Source organism: Dipodomys ordii, unplaced genomic scaffold (assembly GCF_000151885.1).
Source record: "Dipodomys ordii isolate 6190 unplaced genomic scaffold, Dord_2.0 Scaffold111, whole genome shotgun sequence".
Classification (NCBI taxonomy): domain Eukaryota; kingdom Metazoa; phylum Chordata; class Mammalia; order Rodentia; family Heteromyidae; genus Dipodomys; species Dipodomys ordii.
In genome coordinates, this window is record NW_012267327.1 from 2,416,377 (window position 1) to 2,433,130 (window position 16,754).

A 16,754-nucleotide genomic window follows, 5' to 3' on the forward strand; every position below is an offset into this window, starting at 1 on the left:
GTTCGTTGCATTGATTTTCTTTCCCCCTGATTTTACCTAGGAGTGAGGCACTATCAACCCCAGCAGATTATAGCCCTAATAAACTTATCTTGCACTCTTTTGGCCTATGTGATAGCTGGCCCATTGACAAAAGAAATTCAGGCTGATAAAAGCCTTTCTTGGCCACTTGTTAGCCAGACGAGGCTGTAAAATCATAATACAATGCACGCCTCTTTCATGGGGCACCACACAGCCGCGATCAGAAAAATCCCCCTCACTTCCATATCCAGTGGAGTTGTAGTTTATTACCATAACCCTCCCAAGTCAAAAGGACACCACTTTGAAGCCTGGCAACTTGGCACAGACAGGGTTTTCCCCCCTGCCCCCTCAACTCCGCTGGGCCTCGCTACCTGTCCTCTCCTACTGTCTACAGGTCCCGAACATTAGAAAATAGAAAAATGTGATGATCTTTGTGTGTCTCAGTAAAATGTGTGTATGTGTGCGTGTGTTTGGGTGTAACGGGCCTCCTGTTTGGCCGCGCGGCCTGTCCGTCAAGGCGCGGGCCAATGGCAGGCTGCCTTATATAAAATGAGTGTTTTCAGTCTCTCCGGGTTGCATGTACTGTATGTGGAGCAGCGTACAGTGGAGCGGAGGCAGAGCGGCTCCGCGAGCTCCTCTGCACTTTCCCATAGAGGAGCCCCGGCTGGCCGCGGAGGGCGAGCTGCACACACGCCCTCGCGCCCGGCGAGCCCGCGAGGTAGGCGCCCCCCGGCCCCGCGCCCTCCGCGGGCGCTCTCTCCGCACTTTCTGTTTTCCTCCTCACTTGCGAGCCGCGGGGCTGCAGCCCCAAGGACTCGGCGGCGGGAGCAGCGGCGGCGGCGGCGGCGGCGGCAGCAGCAGCCGGTAGGGTGGACTTGAGGAAGGCGAGGGAACCCCGCGCGTCCGGAGCCGCCGCCGGCCCGCCGCCTCCCTGGGGGCACTTTCCCCCCGCCGCCAAAACTTTGGGTCGGGCGAGGTGGGCCGGGGGCGAGGGTGGCGGCGGCCGCGCCGGCGGGCCCGGGGGCGGCGGGGGGCGCGCAGGCAGTGCCCGGCGGGCGGGAGGCTGGGGGCCGGGCTGGGGAGTACTAGGCCAGCCGGTGCCAGGCTGCGTTTGCAACCAACACCTCGCGGCGGGCGCAGGGCTGCGCCGCCCGAGGGGGGCACGGAGCCGGGGCGCGGGGCTGAGCCGCCCGGAGGGGGGGGGAGGGAGGGAAGAGAGAGGAAAACACACACACACACTCTCTCTCTCTCACACACACACACAACAAAACAACCCCCGAGCCCTCACACCCGCGGACGGGCGAGCGGGCGGGCTCGTGGCCGCCCGGGGAGCCCCAAACTTCCATCTCGGTGAAAGTACGTGGTGAGCCCCAGCCTGGGCTCGGGCTGCCCGGGGGAGGTGGGGCCTGGGCAGCCGGGGGCCGGGGAGGAAGGTGCGGGAGCCCAGCCCTCCGTGGATTCACGGAGCGTTTTCGTGTGCGTTGGTGACCGGGAACAGTAGCCCCGGTGGCTCGTTCGTCTGGAGAGTTGGGGTTGGGGTGTTCCGGGCCCCGAGGATCGGCGCCCTCTCACCCCCACCCCCCACCCCTCACCCAACGCGCGGCGAGTAGAGAAAGTGTGGTTTTAGTGCCAGGGTAGCCTGGAGGGAGGACTTGGGGGGAGCTGAGGGGGGGGAGAGAAGGAGAAGGGTAGAGGAGAGGGAGGGGGGGAGAGGGGAGGGGAAGAGGGAGAGCGAGAGAGGGGGAGGGAGGGAGGAGAGAGGGGAGGGGGAAGAGGAGGAGGGAGGCTGTGTCAGGATTTTGCTTGAATGTGGGATTATGTTGTGTCAATAAGTTTAAGGTGGAGAGAGCGAGGCTGGGGGTGGGGGTGGGGGGAGGAGGAAGGCCTTGGCCGTTTTAAAGTCTCGATTCTGAAGGTAAGTTATGGCATCGCCTGGTCGCGATGACAGAAAACTTGCAGCTCCTTTATCCGCGGATGGGGTCGACGCCTCTGGAAAGAGCTCCCCCGTCCTCGGGAGCCACACTCGTGTTACACTGTTATTTGCTTGCGATCCGGGTCGCTAGTAAATTACAGAAATCAGACCCGAGGTCTCCTTCCCTGCTCCACCTCGTCTCGCTCGCTCACCCTCCGCTGTGTATGATTTCTTTTTGGTAAAAAATTATTTATTTCGGGGGGTATTGTATTGAAACTTCACGTAACTGAGACCGTACCCGAGTCTTGTAATTGACCAGAACCTCGAATCCTAGAATCTGGAACACGTTTCTGTGTGAAATAATACCCGCGATCATTTCTGCTAAATGAGGAAGGTAAAACGAAACGATGCAAAAAGCTAAGACACAACATGTACGACAGAGGAGGGGGGGGAGCGAGAGAGAGGAGAGAGAGACAGAGAGAGAGAGAGAGAGAGAGAGAGAGAGAGAAAGCTATTTTTTGCTTTCCTTTCTGTGGAAAGGAAAATAAAGCGTGCATTCCCCTTCCTTCCCTGTGTGTAGGGTCTAGGCAGTATTTCCACTGTCTGAGGACACATTCGTCCAGGTAGATCTTGTTGAAAAGTTTCTCGAGGTGGGGTGGAGGTGGGGGGGGCCGCCGGGGAGGAGGTGGGTGGAGGTGGTGGGGGATGGGGACCGAGCGAGCTCTGCCTCGGTTAATGGTCATTGGCCTGGGGCTTTGAAACCATTGCCTGTCCTGCTAATGACACGTCCAGTTCTCGTCTCCCGGCCGCGGACTGGCGTTCTCGGGGGGCTGGCTGACGGGGGCCGGGCTGCTTTCCCCGCGCGGGGACGGAGGGGAGCCTCTCCGCCATCCCTCGGGGTGACCCACTCGCGGCGTGGGTCCCCCTCCCACGCGCATCCTCCCTCCCCCTCCCCCCTGCCCGCCGCTGCCGCCGCCACCACCACCACCTCCTCTCCTCCCTAGACTTTTGTAGCCAGTCGGCGGCCAGGGGGCGCGGAGGGTCCCTGGCGCGAACGACCCCGCGCGGCCACCCAGAGCCCGGCCCCACGCGCGCCACGCCGCGTGGTCCAAGCTGGGAATGGTAGCTCGGGGCCGGGCGGCGGCGGTGGTGGTGGTGGTGGCTCCCCGGGAGGAGGGGGGGGCAGCGGAGGCAGTGGCGGCGGGATCTTCGCTGGGGCCCCGCGGGGAGGAGGAGGAGGACGGAGAAGAGGAGGTGGAAGAGGAGGAGGAGGAGGAGGAGGAGGAGGAGGCACGGGAGGAGGAGGGACGGGAGAAGGGAGGAGGGGAAGGAGGAAGAAGAGGAGGATAGGGAGGCGTTTTCTGCCCAGACCGCCACCAGTTCGAGCGGGCATGGGCTACAGGGACACCCCACTCGTTGCTCCTCCGTGGTGGAAAGGTGTTGGGAAGACTCCCCCCCCCGTTCCTCCCAGTGGGTGGGCTTTGCACTTCATCATCATTATTATTTTTCCTTCTCCCTCTTCCCCAAAGCAAGATGGACTCTTTGCCTTTCTCTTTTCTCCCTCTGCCTTTTGCTTCTGTCTTGTCAGCCTTTAAGATCGACATTTTGTACTAAGATGCAAACTTGATGGTGACCAGCAACAAAGCCTGGGTGGGATCCTCCGCTCCCTCCCGGCCTCCCTCCGCGCCTCCCAGCTCCCCCCACCCCGACCTCCACAGTCCCGCCGGCCCTGCGCTCTCCACCTTGGGCTCTGGCGAACGTGTTTTCCAGTCTGTTCCAATCTCCAGTCTCGGGATTGGGACCCGGAGCGGGCTTTATTTATTTATTTTTGGGAGGTGGCTGTGGCTGCCCGGGTCTGCCAGGCTGGAGGACCGCGATACCTGGACCGGCTGCCTCCGCGGTGGCACCTCCCGCTGGCTCCCGGGCACTGTGCGGAGGCTCTCCGACTGCCTGCCTATCGATCTCTGTGATTTGGTGTACTGGTGTATTTATCCTGGGGGCGGTGATCACTTGTGCAAGTTGATGAATGATCCCAGTGTGGGTTTGCCTCTGCAGAACGGATCAACTTTCTGCTTTGTACCGTGGGGAGGGGGGTGGTAGGAAGTGAGGGTTGTAGAAAGACCCTACCCTGGAAAGCCAGCCGGGCTGTCCTCCTGTCCTCTGTGCTTTCCCTTTCTTGTCCCTACAGCTCTTGCTTGGCGCAGGGTGGAGAAAGGTAAGGAGTTAGTGGGGAACTGGCGGGCTGGCTTTTGGTGTCTTTCGTTCATAGGTACTATAGGATGTGGGATCCTATTACTGAAAAGCCTTACTGATGATACACCCTTTATTTGTACTTTATAGGGCACTGTCATACGACAAAGGCTTTGCTGCTGTTCATCTTATTCCCGGGTACTTCCCATTTATCTTCCTGGGTAAGTATGCAAACTGTTCATACTGGGAAGCTGGAGGGCGATTAGTGATAACATAACAGCCCTTATTGTTCACCCAAGAAGAGGCTTTATTGAAGTTACCATACCCCCAGAAAGCCTACCTAACTGAGTTTCTCATAGTAGGAGTCAGTTTATGATTCTTAATTTTTTAGACCTCATTTCCAGGCTATTATTATTAAGATAGTTTAAATATTCACTTCTTGTTTATCTAGAAGTGCCCTTTGAAAACCAGTTTTCTGATAGGCATTTGAATTGATAATGAAACTTTACACTGAGTTGAAGGCTTAATAAATATATTAGTACCATAGGAAGCTTGCAGTTTATGATGTGCAGAAAGCCTCTTGCTTTTTCACATCTCTCATCCTGAATAACCTGTGGCTAGTAACAGTTTTTAAGTTGGGAAAGGTGGGATTGGATAGTGCAGTAAATTTAAGTGTAAACTTAATTAAAAACTGACTATAATTTCTTTCAAAGTTTACGTAGTTGGAGAAAGTAAAAGAATTTTAGTAATCTCTATAATCTCTATAAAAAATAAAGTGACTTTGAGATTGAAAATATTTTTTTTCCAGATATATACCTTCTGAATAGAAAAATCTGTGAAATATATGAGGGATAGTGTCTGAAAAGTTTGTGAGACGTAGATAAAAGTTTGTGAGATGTAGTGAAAGGAAGATTTATAGAGCATTTGAAACCACAGAATGAGCAGAAGACTGGCAAGTTTGCTCCCCCCATTCTGAGGGAACACCTTAGCTATTGTTAAAAGCAGCTGAAGTACTTTTTTATTTTACCAATATTAATTTGGAGATTATGTTTTATGCATGAAGATGAATAGTTTCCATAACAAAATTCAAATATTATATTTGTTTTGCTAGGTGAGTTATTGGGTATATTAATAAAATATATTGAGTTTGAAGATCAGGCGTTGGTAGTAGTCTCCACCCAGTTACAAAATATACTTTGGCAATAAAGACTGTAGGTAATCTAAAACTCTGCATCCAACACATTTACAGAATTTGAATATTACTCTACATAATTAGTGGGTTTTTTTTTCATTATTTGTACCAGGCCTGGGGCTTGAACTCATGGCTTGGGCACTGTCCCTGACTTTTTGCTCAAGGCTAGTGCTCTATCACTTGAGACAGCTCTACTTTTCGGTTTTGTTCGTTAATTGGAGAAAAGAGTCTCATGCTTCGGCTGGCTATAAAAGGTGATCCTCAGTTCTTAGCCTTCTTAGTATCTAGGATTATATAGCTACTGGCACTAGCAAGGTAGTTCTTTTTATTGGAAATCTCATAATATGTCACATATATAACAGGCCAATTGGAATAGTCACAATGAAATTGTTCTTGTAAGATGAATTTAGTGTACACCAAAGTATGTGGATTTCAGTGTCATTTTCTTTTTAAACTTACTTAGGAGGAAGTTTTTGTTTTTGCAACAGATAGAAGTAGTATTCCAAAACATACATTTATACATTGAAGTTCATTACTTAGCGAACTTTTAATGTTACTTTTTCTATGGATAAATATGTACCCAATTCAGAAATTAGTATAAGCATTGATATTAGAATAAAAGCAATCTGAAGAACTCCTGCATTTCAAGATTTTAAATGACTGCTTCATTAAAACAGTATTTTCAGCCACAGTCTTTCTCTTTGAAGTCAGGAAGTGGTTTTGATAGTAGAAAACTTGGAATGATGATTTTTTTGTTGTAGTTCATTCGCTTTTTTTGTCCTAGAACTAGGGTTGAACTCAAGGCCTTGTGCTCTTGGCACTCTACCACTTGAGCCATGCCTCCAGTTCCCTTTTTTTGTGCTTGTTATTTGGAATTCTTAAGGAATTTTCTGCCTGGGCTTGCTTCAAACTATGATCCTTCAGGTCTTAGCCTCCTGAGGAGATAGGGATTATAAAACAGGAGCCACCAGTACCTTTTTTTTTTGGAATGGACATATTTAACAAACCTCTTGTGGAGTCTTTAATTCCCATTTCTTGAATTGTGACTAGAAAATGTTTTTCTCCCTTCTCTGTGTCTCTCTACCTGAATCTCGTTATACTAAAATAAATGCTTGCTAAAATCTGAAAAAAGCCACCTTGTTAATGAATTACCAGTTATTTGCATCTTAAATGTATTTATTAGGTGTGAGGCTTACTTCTCAAAATAAGAATTTAATGAAGTTCTTGCTTCTCCATTATCAAATGTTTTCAAACTTCCCATTTCCTTATTCTACATATCTCTATTGAGTTCTGAAACTGAAGCCTTAGTTTGCATTTCATATTTAATGCTATTATAAAGGTGGCCTATTTGCTTTGTAGTATTACATCTTTGGTCATACTAGAGTGGTTTTAGGGATACTCTCACCAGAGACTTGGATAATCTAAAAAGACAGAAATTTTAGTCTAAAAAAAAGTCCATTTATCTTCAGATGCAAATTTTTGAAGGAATGTCATATTTTGTGAGACTATAATAGTTTGGGAGATAACTTTGCTTTTAATAGAGAGATAACAAAAAGTCTGAAAATAATGTGTAATTCAGAGCTATAATAATAAAAAGCTATATTTTTCAATAGAATTGAAAGGCATTTCTAATTATTAGTCATTAGCGTACATAAAGTATGTCATGAAGAGTGTAGGTAAAAGCAAGAGCTATATATAAATATATATATCCATATCTATATGTGTGTGTGTGTATATATATATAATATATATATGTATGTATATATTTTGTTGGTCGTGGGGCCTGAACTCTGGGCCTGGGCACTGTCAGCTCTTCAGCTCAAGGGGAGCACTCTAACACTTGAGCCTCAGCGCCACGGACGGCTTTTTCTGCTTATGTGGTGCTGAGGAATCAAACCCAGGGCCTCAGGCATGCAAGGCAAGCGCTCTACCACTGAGCCACCTTCCCAGCCCCAAGAGCTATATTATAGTTTATCTTACCATACATATTAGTTACTTTATATTAGAAATCTTAGGAAAGTAAATGTTTCACAGATCAACTCTGTTTAAAAAAAAAAAACTTTTTGAAAATAGTGTCATTACAAATGTACTTGTTTTGGTCAATTTAAAGGAAACCCCTAGATTATTATTAGGATCTTACAGAAATGTTGAAAATATTTACAGTTGTGATATTCAAATTAACAGGTGAATTAATTTTGATATATTTTTCTCACCATAAATGAAAATTTGTAAATTATAATTTAAACTTTAGCTGGCAATTAAGGAAAAATTTCTTTTCTTGAACTTCCAGAAGTCTACTTCATGGTTTTTGCTTTTTTGATTTGACCATCTAGTGCACTTTTAAAGAATTTCTGAGTCATACCTCCTCTCCTATATTTTTACTCAGATTCTTTATTCTCACTATGAAATGAAAACAAGTACAACTTTAATAAAAACATTATAATTTCACTACTTTGGTTCTATCATGTATCTTGGATAAATCAGATGTACATGGTCCTCAGGCTATACTTTGAGAAACAGTACTCAGAAGGTACTAAGGACTAAGACTGGCCAGAGGTTCTTCCAGCTTAAAGATTATGTGGCTGTAATTCCATCAGTAGGTTTTGGCTACCTTAAGGGCAGTCATCACATAATGTGTCAAACTGTAGATATTTCTGTATTTTAAGTCATACATGAGGAAACTTTTGAGTATACTTTCACTCAGCATTCATAGGTGATCATATTATCCTTTAGAAGGCAATTACAGTTCCCTAAAATATCAGTTTACTGTTACATCATTTAAAAATGTAGAGATTATACTGAGAAATGTTGCATGTATTAATGAGTATTGTTTTCATTTATTTTCTTTCAAAGAAAATGATATGATAGGAATTGCCAAGTATACAAGGGTATGCTAAAGAAGGTATTCCAGTTAAAAAAATTCTGTCATCTGCCGCTGGTGGTTCACACCTGTAATCCTAGCTACTCAGGAAGCTGAGATCTGAGGATCAGGGTTTGATGGCAGCCAGGGCAGGAAAGTTTGGGACTCTTCTCTCTAATTAAGCACCAAAAAACTCAGCAGTGGAGCTGTGACTCAAATGGTAGAGCACTCACCGTGAGTAAAAAGGATAACACCTAGGCACTGAATTCAAGCCCCAGGATTGGCATCAATCAATCAATCAATTAATCTATCAATCTAAAAGTATACATAGAGGATTGAGAATGAGGAAATGAAAGACAAACTATTAAATACCATGAAGCATTATATATCTACAAGAAAACAAAGCAATATTATGTGAATCAATTTGAGGATCTAGGTTGTTAAATAACTTTACATAGTAAGAAGGTTGTAGAAATGAATTCTTATGATGAGATAGATTTTATGAGCTTCTAGAGAAATTTAAAATATTGCAAAACATTAAATAAATTAGAAGTTAAACATGGTCTGCAGGTGATTGCTCTTAATTGAAATTATGTCCTAAAAGGGATGTACAAGATTCTGTTTTTTTTTTTTTTTGTGGGTCTTGGGGCTTGAATGCTGGGCACTGTCCCTCAGATCTTCAGCTCAAGGCTAGTGCTCTACCGCTTGAGCCACAGCCACAGCGCCACTTCTGAGTGGTTTATTGGAGATAAGAGTCTCAGGACTTTCCTGCCCAGGCTGGCTTTGAACTTCCATCCTCAGATCTCAGCCTCCTGAGTAGCTAGGATTACAGGCGTGAGCCACTGGCGCCCAGTGAGATTGTGTTTTTTATAACAAAAGACAGTTAACTTATTAAAAAAGAAATGAGAATAAAAATATTTTTAAAGCAGCTGTACTTCCAAAATGTATCCACTTCCCAAGTATATTTGACAAATATATTGGATAAATATATATGGTAAGAAATACATTCCCATCTACAAAAAAAAGAACAAAAACTAAGTGCGGTCTCTTTGATGTTTTCTATTCCTATTTATCTTTATAAACCAAATCTGTGTTAGCTATTTTTTTTATTAAGCAAAAGATAAGAACTATTATCTACTAAATTGATTTTGTGACTTACAGGGTTTGAAAAATATCAGCCTTAAGAGGTTTTCAGATCCCATTACCAAATATTCCGATTTCCTGTTCGTGGGGAGTGGTCCAGGAACTTTTAGCTCTTACAGCAGGTGATTCTAAAGTAGGTGGGCAGTCTTCTGCTTAACTTTGAGAAACTCTGGTTTAGGGATAGATGAGTAAAAATGGAAGAGAAGTCATACTCTGAGTTCATTGCTTAGGCGGTTCCAGTTTCAACAATGTGGTGACATTCAGTCAGCATGATTGCAGGACTGACAGGGCCCCCTCCCATCATCCTTGGTAGATATTCCCATCATAGCACATTTAGTGCAAAGTGTAGAGGCTTTGCAGCCAAAGAGCTCAGGGTTCCACGTTTGCTGCCCCAGTTGCTCACTAGTTGTCACTTCATGGTTCTCAAACTTCCAATATTGTATGAGTAAAACAGATTTATCAGTATATACCCTGTAATAGTATGAGAACTACACAATATAGTAATCTGTAGTCAGCATCAAACATATATTATTTGCAAATGGATCTCACTCTACTCTGACCCTGATGTTCAACATTTCTCAAAACTACTCCCAAATGAGTCTTAATTTTGGCATGTAGTACGTGCATGAATGCATGCATGCATATGTGTGTGTGTGTGTGTGTGTGTATGTGTTTGTATGTGTGCTGGTCCTGTGCTGTTTGAACTCAGGCCTGGGTGCCTGTCCTGAGCTTCATTTTACTCTACCACTGAGCCACCTTCCCAGCCCCTGAGCTTCATTTTACTCAAGGCTAGTGCTCTGCCACTGGAGCCACAGTCCCACTTCTGGCTTGTTTTCTGAGCAGTTTATTGGAGATAAGAGTCTCATGGAACTTTCTTGCCCCCATCTGGCTTTGAACTCACTCTCTTCAGATCTCAGCCTCCTGAGTGGCTAGGATTCCAGATGTGAGCCACTACCATTTGGCACATTTTATTTTATTTTTTTTTAAATTTCTTTCTAGTACTAGGATTTGAACATAGGGCAGGACTTTTGTTCATTTTGCTCACTTGGCTGGTACTCTTCACTTGAGCTATACTTCCAGCTTGGCTTTTTGCTTATTTTTGGAAATGGAATCTTTTGGGCTTTTCTGCTTGGGGCTGGCTTTGTACTGTGATCCTCTGGATCTCAGCCTCACGAGTAGCTAGGATTATAGGAGTCACTACCACCCCTGTACCTGGTGCATTTTGAACTTGACATTAGTTGCTTGACAGATACTTAGGAAAGAAAAGGAAATATACCACAGTGCTTTTTTGGTTTTAGGAAATAGCTTTCCTAGCTCTTTCAATAGGCATAGCATAGCTGAAAACAGTATAATTTATCTGTGTCTACAAACTAGAGGAATCCTTGTCCCATGTATAAATACTAATCACATGTGTCTTGATGAAAGAAAATTTGAGAACTAATGATCTAAGACATCCTAGTATGTAGCAAAGTCATGAGAGAAAATGCTCAGTGCTGTCAGCTAATCACTTTGAAATGGAAAGAGAGATAGTCCTATGTTATATATAGTTTTCTTTCTTTTCTTTTCCTTCTTTTTGGACATGCTAGGGTTGAGGATAGTAGAACCCAGGGCCCTGCACATACAATGTAAAGGTCTATCATAGAACTTAGATTTCTTGCCATAGGCTATGCCTATTTTTTTGCACGGGGGGGGATATATGGTAATTGTTTTATAATGTTTGGTGTGACAAACCGTTTCTTTTTCTATCAAGAAGGACTATGAATGCAAGTGAGAATCATAAAATGAAAATCTGTAATATTTTCTAATACATATATAAAATTATAATTATTCTATTGGGTGTATTCCTTATAATCAATTTATATCTCCTGTATCAAGTCATGGAAGTTCAGAAGCATTTATGTGTACGGTGCTTAACAAATCACATTGCAAAAAATAGGTACCTAAGTAAATGAGAAGATTAAGGGAGGATAAATGGGAAACATCCAAATCCTTGACATTTCAATGCAAAAAACAAACATTAGGGAAAATGAAAAGTGTTGTCAGAAACAAAGAAAGTGAAAACTCCAACAGGTGTCAAGGTTCTCAACAGTACTGTTACACATTAGTACACACTACCTCTTAACAAAAGGTTCTTTTGTACTTGTCCTAGGAGCTGAACTCAGGACCTGGGTGCTGTCCCTTAACTTTTTTTTCAAGGCTAGTGCTCTTCCAATGCTCCACTTCGAGCTTTTCTTTTTCTTTCTTTCTTTCTTTTTTTTTGTGAATAACTGGAAGTAAGCGTTTCATAGACTTTGCTGTCCAAGCTCATTTTGATCTGTGATCCTCAGATCTTAGCCTAGAGTAGCTAGGATTATAGCCATGAGCCACTGGCTCCTGTGTTTTTTTTTTTTTTTAAATGAGACAGTTTGCTATCAAGATTTATTTGGTATCAAGACCTAACCCAGACTGTCATTAAAGGCTGCTTAGAAAGAATATTTTATATATTTACATATTTTACTATAGAACATATAATATTTATTGTTTATTATGAAGTGTCATCCTAGATCTAGCTAGGATGAGACATCATAGGTATTATTGAAAACTGTCCCTCCCTCCCTCCCTCCCTCTTCCTCCTTCCTTCCTTCCCTTCTTTCCCTTCCCTCCCTCCCTCCCTCCCTCCCTCCCTCTTTGCCTCCCTCCCTGCCTCCCTCCCTTTTCTTCTTTCTTCCTTCCTTTTTTCTCCTGTGTGTGTTCGTGCGCGTACACATTCTGAAATTGGGGTTGAACTCGGCCTGCGTTCTGTCTTTCAAGTTTTTTCTTCATTCAAGGTGGGTGCTCAATACTTAAGCCTCATCTCCACTTCCAGCTTTTTACTGGATAATTGGAATAAGAATAACATTTGTCTTTATGTTTGTTATTATGGTAAGACTAGCCAGCATTCATTTCATATAGACTGAAACTGTTATGCTAAAGAATTGTTTATTGATACCACTTTCATTACTTACTCCTTGGTGTAAGAAGTTCATATAGATTGAGTAGTTCAGAGGGAATTTTATTAGCAACGTTGATCCTTTTAGTATTAAAAGAAGGTGCTGAGTTTCTTAGTTTTTTGTTTTTTTTTGAGCAGGTTCTTGCAGGCTGGCCTCAAACTCAGGATCCTTTTGCTCTCAGCCTCATCAGTACAGGGATTATAATATTGCCATCTTCAAACCCATTACTTTTCAGCTGTTAGTGGACCTCTCACAATTTCCCAAATATAGAGTTCTCATTGACTACAGAAGGAATGTAAAGCTAGAACAAAATGAGTCTACACTCTGCTCTTAAACTCTGATTATCTTTTGAGTTTCTCAAAGTTTTATTTTCTTTCTTTCCTCTCTCTTTTCTTCTTTCCTTCTTTCCTTTCCTGTCCTTTTTCTTTCTTATCCTTTTCCTGATCATTCTCTCTCTCCCTCTCTTTTATCTCTTTTTTTTTTTTCTTCTGGGCCTCATATTCAGCACTGTGTACCTGTGATACTACCTGTAAATATTAGAATGGAAATATGGAATTGAAATTTCTTTTTAGCTTTTGGCTTTCAAAGATCCATAGCTTTACCCATATAACAAAATTGTGGATAAACTTTCCTTTCTGTAAGTATTAGTTAGGAAGGATTATGAGGAGCCGTTAGCAGAGCCATGTGAAATAAAGACACCTGTTGTTTTCCTGAACTAAATTAAACCAAATTCCTTATCCAGTCATTTTTGTTTTTTTCTAAGGTGATAGAATGACAGCATAATTTGATTTATAGTTAAGGGAAAGTTTTGTGTGTGTGTGTGTGTGTGTGTGTGTTTGGTATAGTCTTCCAGGTAGTATTGTACATTAGAAGGAATGGAAAGAGATAATTTGGACTTAGAGCCAGCCTCCTTTGCTATGTAAGGTTTTAGTTTGCTACATTTTTTCCCACAACTTCCAAATGAAAAATACTTCTATTTTAATGATGAGAAAACTATGTCTCAAGTTAAATAACTTGTTTGAGGTCACACAGTAAGTGATATTGCTAGGCTGAGACTGCCTGTCTGCAGTGCCACAGCCTCCTGAGCCTTGTCTATATTTACCTGTCATTAGAGTTACATTCCAAGAAGCTAGAAATGAAAGGTTTAAGGCAATTCTTAGCTAAGATTTCCCCGTTTTCCTTTCTCCCAAAAGAGAAATCTTTATTTTGAAATGATAAAGTTGGAACCCCATTTTTTTTATCACTTTTAAGGGAATTAGGTGAGAAAGTTTCTGACCCAAGGCTTATTATAAATTTTCACCTGTGAGATCATTGTCAAAGGCTAAACTAGCTTAGAACTTCTTTACAGATGAACAGCCAGCTCTCATTCTTTTTGGTCTGCCTAGCATAGAAATGTCTGTAGCTATTACTGTTTTTCATATTGATTAATTCTTCGGTACAACAGTAGAAATCATCTGTTCTGGTTTTTTTTTTTGAGGTGTTGGTGGTTGGTGGTAGGGCTTGAACTCTGGGCCTGTGTACTGTCCCTGAGCTCTTCAGCTCAAGGTTAGCACTCTACCACTTATTTTTATGTATGTGGTACTGAGGAATCAAACCCAGGGCTTCATGCATGCTAGGCAAGCACTCTACCGCTAGGCCACATTCCCAGCCAAATCATCTATTCTTTTATGAGGAGTTGAATTTCTTAGCTTACCATGAGGTTTGTTTGTGCTCTAGTAATTTTTGATACTTAGTGAATATAATGTACTAGAGGAATAACAATACAGCATATATAGTGTTATAAAATACTTTTGACATTTACTTGGAAACAAAATTAATAAGTGGATTTTACTTTGTGAGTTTCACATTGTAGTATCTGATAAGCAAAATGAATTAGAGATGGGGTCAGCGAAAAGTTCTAACCAGTTTTTTTTTTAACTTAATTTCATTGTTAAGGTTAACTCTTCAGTTTTTGTACATAGTTTAAGGGTATATGCTTTGGATTTATTTTACTTTATGATAAGTTGAATAGATTTTTATGAAATAATTTGTCTTTAGAAAATACAAAGTAACATGTTGCATTTGGTACTCAGGGCTTTATTAATCTGAAATTAATTTTTTTTCGGGGGGGGGAGCGGGACAGGGATTGAGGGCAGTTCTAGTGATTGAACTCAGGACCTTGCCCCTGCTAGGCTGGCTGGCACTCTACTCTTGATCCATACTTTTAGCCATGCTTTTTGCTGGTTATTTAAAAGAAACTGTCTAGTACACTTTTCTGTTCAGGATAGCCTCCAAACAGATTTGCAACTTCTTGAGTATAGGAGTGTAGCCCTGGTACCTGGCTAATTCAGCAGTTAGAGTCTAATTCAGATATAAAGGTTGAATTTTTTTTTTGTCTACTTTTTCTCTATACTTAAAGTAGCTTTTCTTTTTCCTTGATTGTAAAACTTATATGTAGAATGTTTATGTTAGCCAAGTAGTATTTGGATGACTATCTAATAATAATATTGTGCTCCTTTGGTATTGTTTGAGCCAAATAATACTTTATAAAAAATACTGGGTTTCTTTCTTTCTTTCTTTTTTTTGGGGTCCAGTCGTGGGGCCTGAACTCTGGGCCTGGGCACTGTCACTCAGCTCTTCAGCTCAAGGCTAGCGCTCTACCGCTTGAGCCACAGTGCCACTTGCAGTTTTTTTTTGTTTATGTGGTGCTGAGGAATCAAACCCAGGGCCTCATGCATGCAAGGCAAGCGCTCTACCACTGAGCTACCTTCCCAGCCCAAAATACTGGGTTTCTATTTATTCTATTTCATCCCCCAGCTGTAAACTGCTTTCATCCTTGTTCTCTTTCAAGTAGGCTGGTAACTTGAATTAGTTTAAGTTTTGTTACATTTGATAGGTTTCTTTCTCCTCCTTCTTTGGAATTATGTTTGAACATTTCCAAATTAAGACTTTTTGTCTAGTGCAGGTGAGACTCTGGTAGCAAAAGCCATTATCAGTTTAATTTGTCATTTATGGATCAAGTGCTTCCAGCATGCTGATGTCGGACCCAGTCTTCTGTGGTATAACAATGATTATGGAACAATCCTTGTTTTTAAAGCAAATATAGTCTGTTGGCTAGAAAAACTAATAGATGTTAGTATCTTGTGCAAGTCAGTCTCTACTAATTATTCTAATAGATATGATAAAAAGTAATGCTGAGTAAATAATGAAAAACCGTCCAATTTTAAATAATAGGATCTGGACGTGATACAGGATGAAAGTTTCTTATGGTATTTAATCCTAATTGCTATTATGATTATAAAACTAATTTGACTGAGAAACTTTTAAAAAATCTGACTTAAGACTTTAATTTCACCTCATTTAAGAATTAGTGCATCCTTTTGATACATTTATTATAGAGCTACTGGTTTTATTTTTGTTTGTTTGTTTGATTGACCAGGGCTCATTGTGTTAGCCCAAGCTGGCCTGAAACTTGCTGTGTAATTCAGGCACCCCTCAAACTGATGATTCTCTTGCCTTAGCTGTCTGCCTCACAGCACAATGCTGGGATTACAGGTGTGTGTTACCTTGTCCAGCTGGATACTGAATTTTGATAATACTTTCAAGTTACATTAAAGTAATATTTTAGTCAGGTGTTTTGGACTTTCTTATTTGTTGTTGTTAATGGCAGTATAGTGACAGACTGAACAGAAGGGAAATGTTTAACTATAACATCTCCAAGAGGATTTCACATATACTAAATAATATTAAAAGTATACTTATTAATTTTGAACATATGCCAATACAAATATACACTATTGTAATGAATGCTTATTTTTTAGATAAATTGTTTAATTAAGAACAAATTCATAAGACTCCTAGTATACATGTTAATGGGATACTAACGATGTGAAAATGTGTTTTCCTGTCCATGTGAGATTATAGGTAAGTTTTGCTCATTTCTTCTATCAAGTAGCTTTTAGGTTTTTCAGGATGTTTACAACCTGCACTTAGAATTGCAATTAAGCTTCATTTACCAAGCTGTGGTTTGAGGGGTACCTGTGAATTTGTTGCTACTTTTCATTTATGCATAGGAAACTGGGTTTGATTTTTTTTTAATCTTGACTTTTTTTTTTAATAATACCCCAGAATTTGTGTCTTTTCTCTCAGTTTTATCGTGGCCTGTTTTTGGATAGTCACTTCTAGATATCAGAGTCTAGTTTAGATTAAAACGTGTTTCAAAAATATTTTGTTGAGTGTTCGTTCCAGCTGACTCTGGGTGCTTTAATAACAAATACATTCACAAGTGAAATCATAAAGAAGCAGCTGATCTGGGAAAATATTTCTTGGTAAGCCACAACATAGATAACAACCCTAATGTTTACATTAAAGTAGCAAAGAGGAACAGAATCACAGATTAATAATTTGTTCAGGTTTTTTTTTTTTTTGCCTTTTTTTTGTCGGTCGTGGGGCCTGAACTGTGTGTGGGCCTGGGCGCTGTTCCTCAGCTCC

The 16,754-nt window shown here is 42.1% G+C and overlaps 1 protein-coding gene across 7 annotated transcripts in view; it reads left to right on the plus strand.

Moving 5' to 3' along the window:
- Nucleotides 1-571: 571 nt before the first annotated feature.
- Bbx (bobby sox homolog (Drosophila)) overlaps nucleotides 572-16,754 on the plus strand; it is a 215,737-nt gene continuing 199,554 nt past the window's right edge. For 4 of the 7 annotated variants that reach the window (XM_013028548.1, XM_013028550.1, XM_013028544.1 and 1 more), the window contains exons 1-2: nucleotides 572-736; nucleotides 4,271-4,341. The gene's annotated coding sequence lies outside the window, so the exon portion shown is untranslated. Of the gene's footprint in view, nucleotides 883-1,907; nucleotides 1,934-4,270; nucleotides 4,342-16,754 lie in introns of those variants that run through there. The other 3 variants (XM_013028545.1, XM_013028549.1, XM_013028546.1) reach the window with 3 other exon arrangements.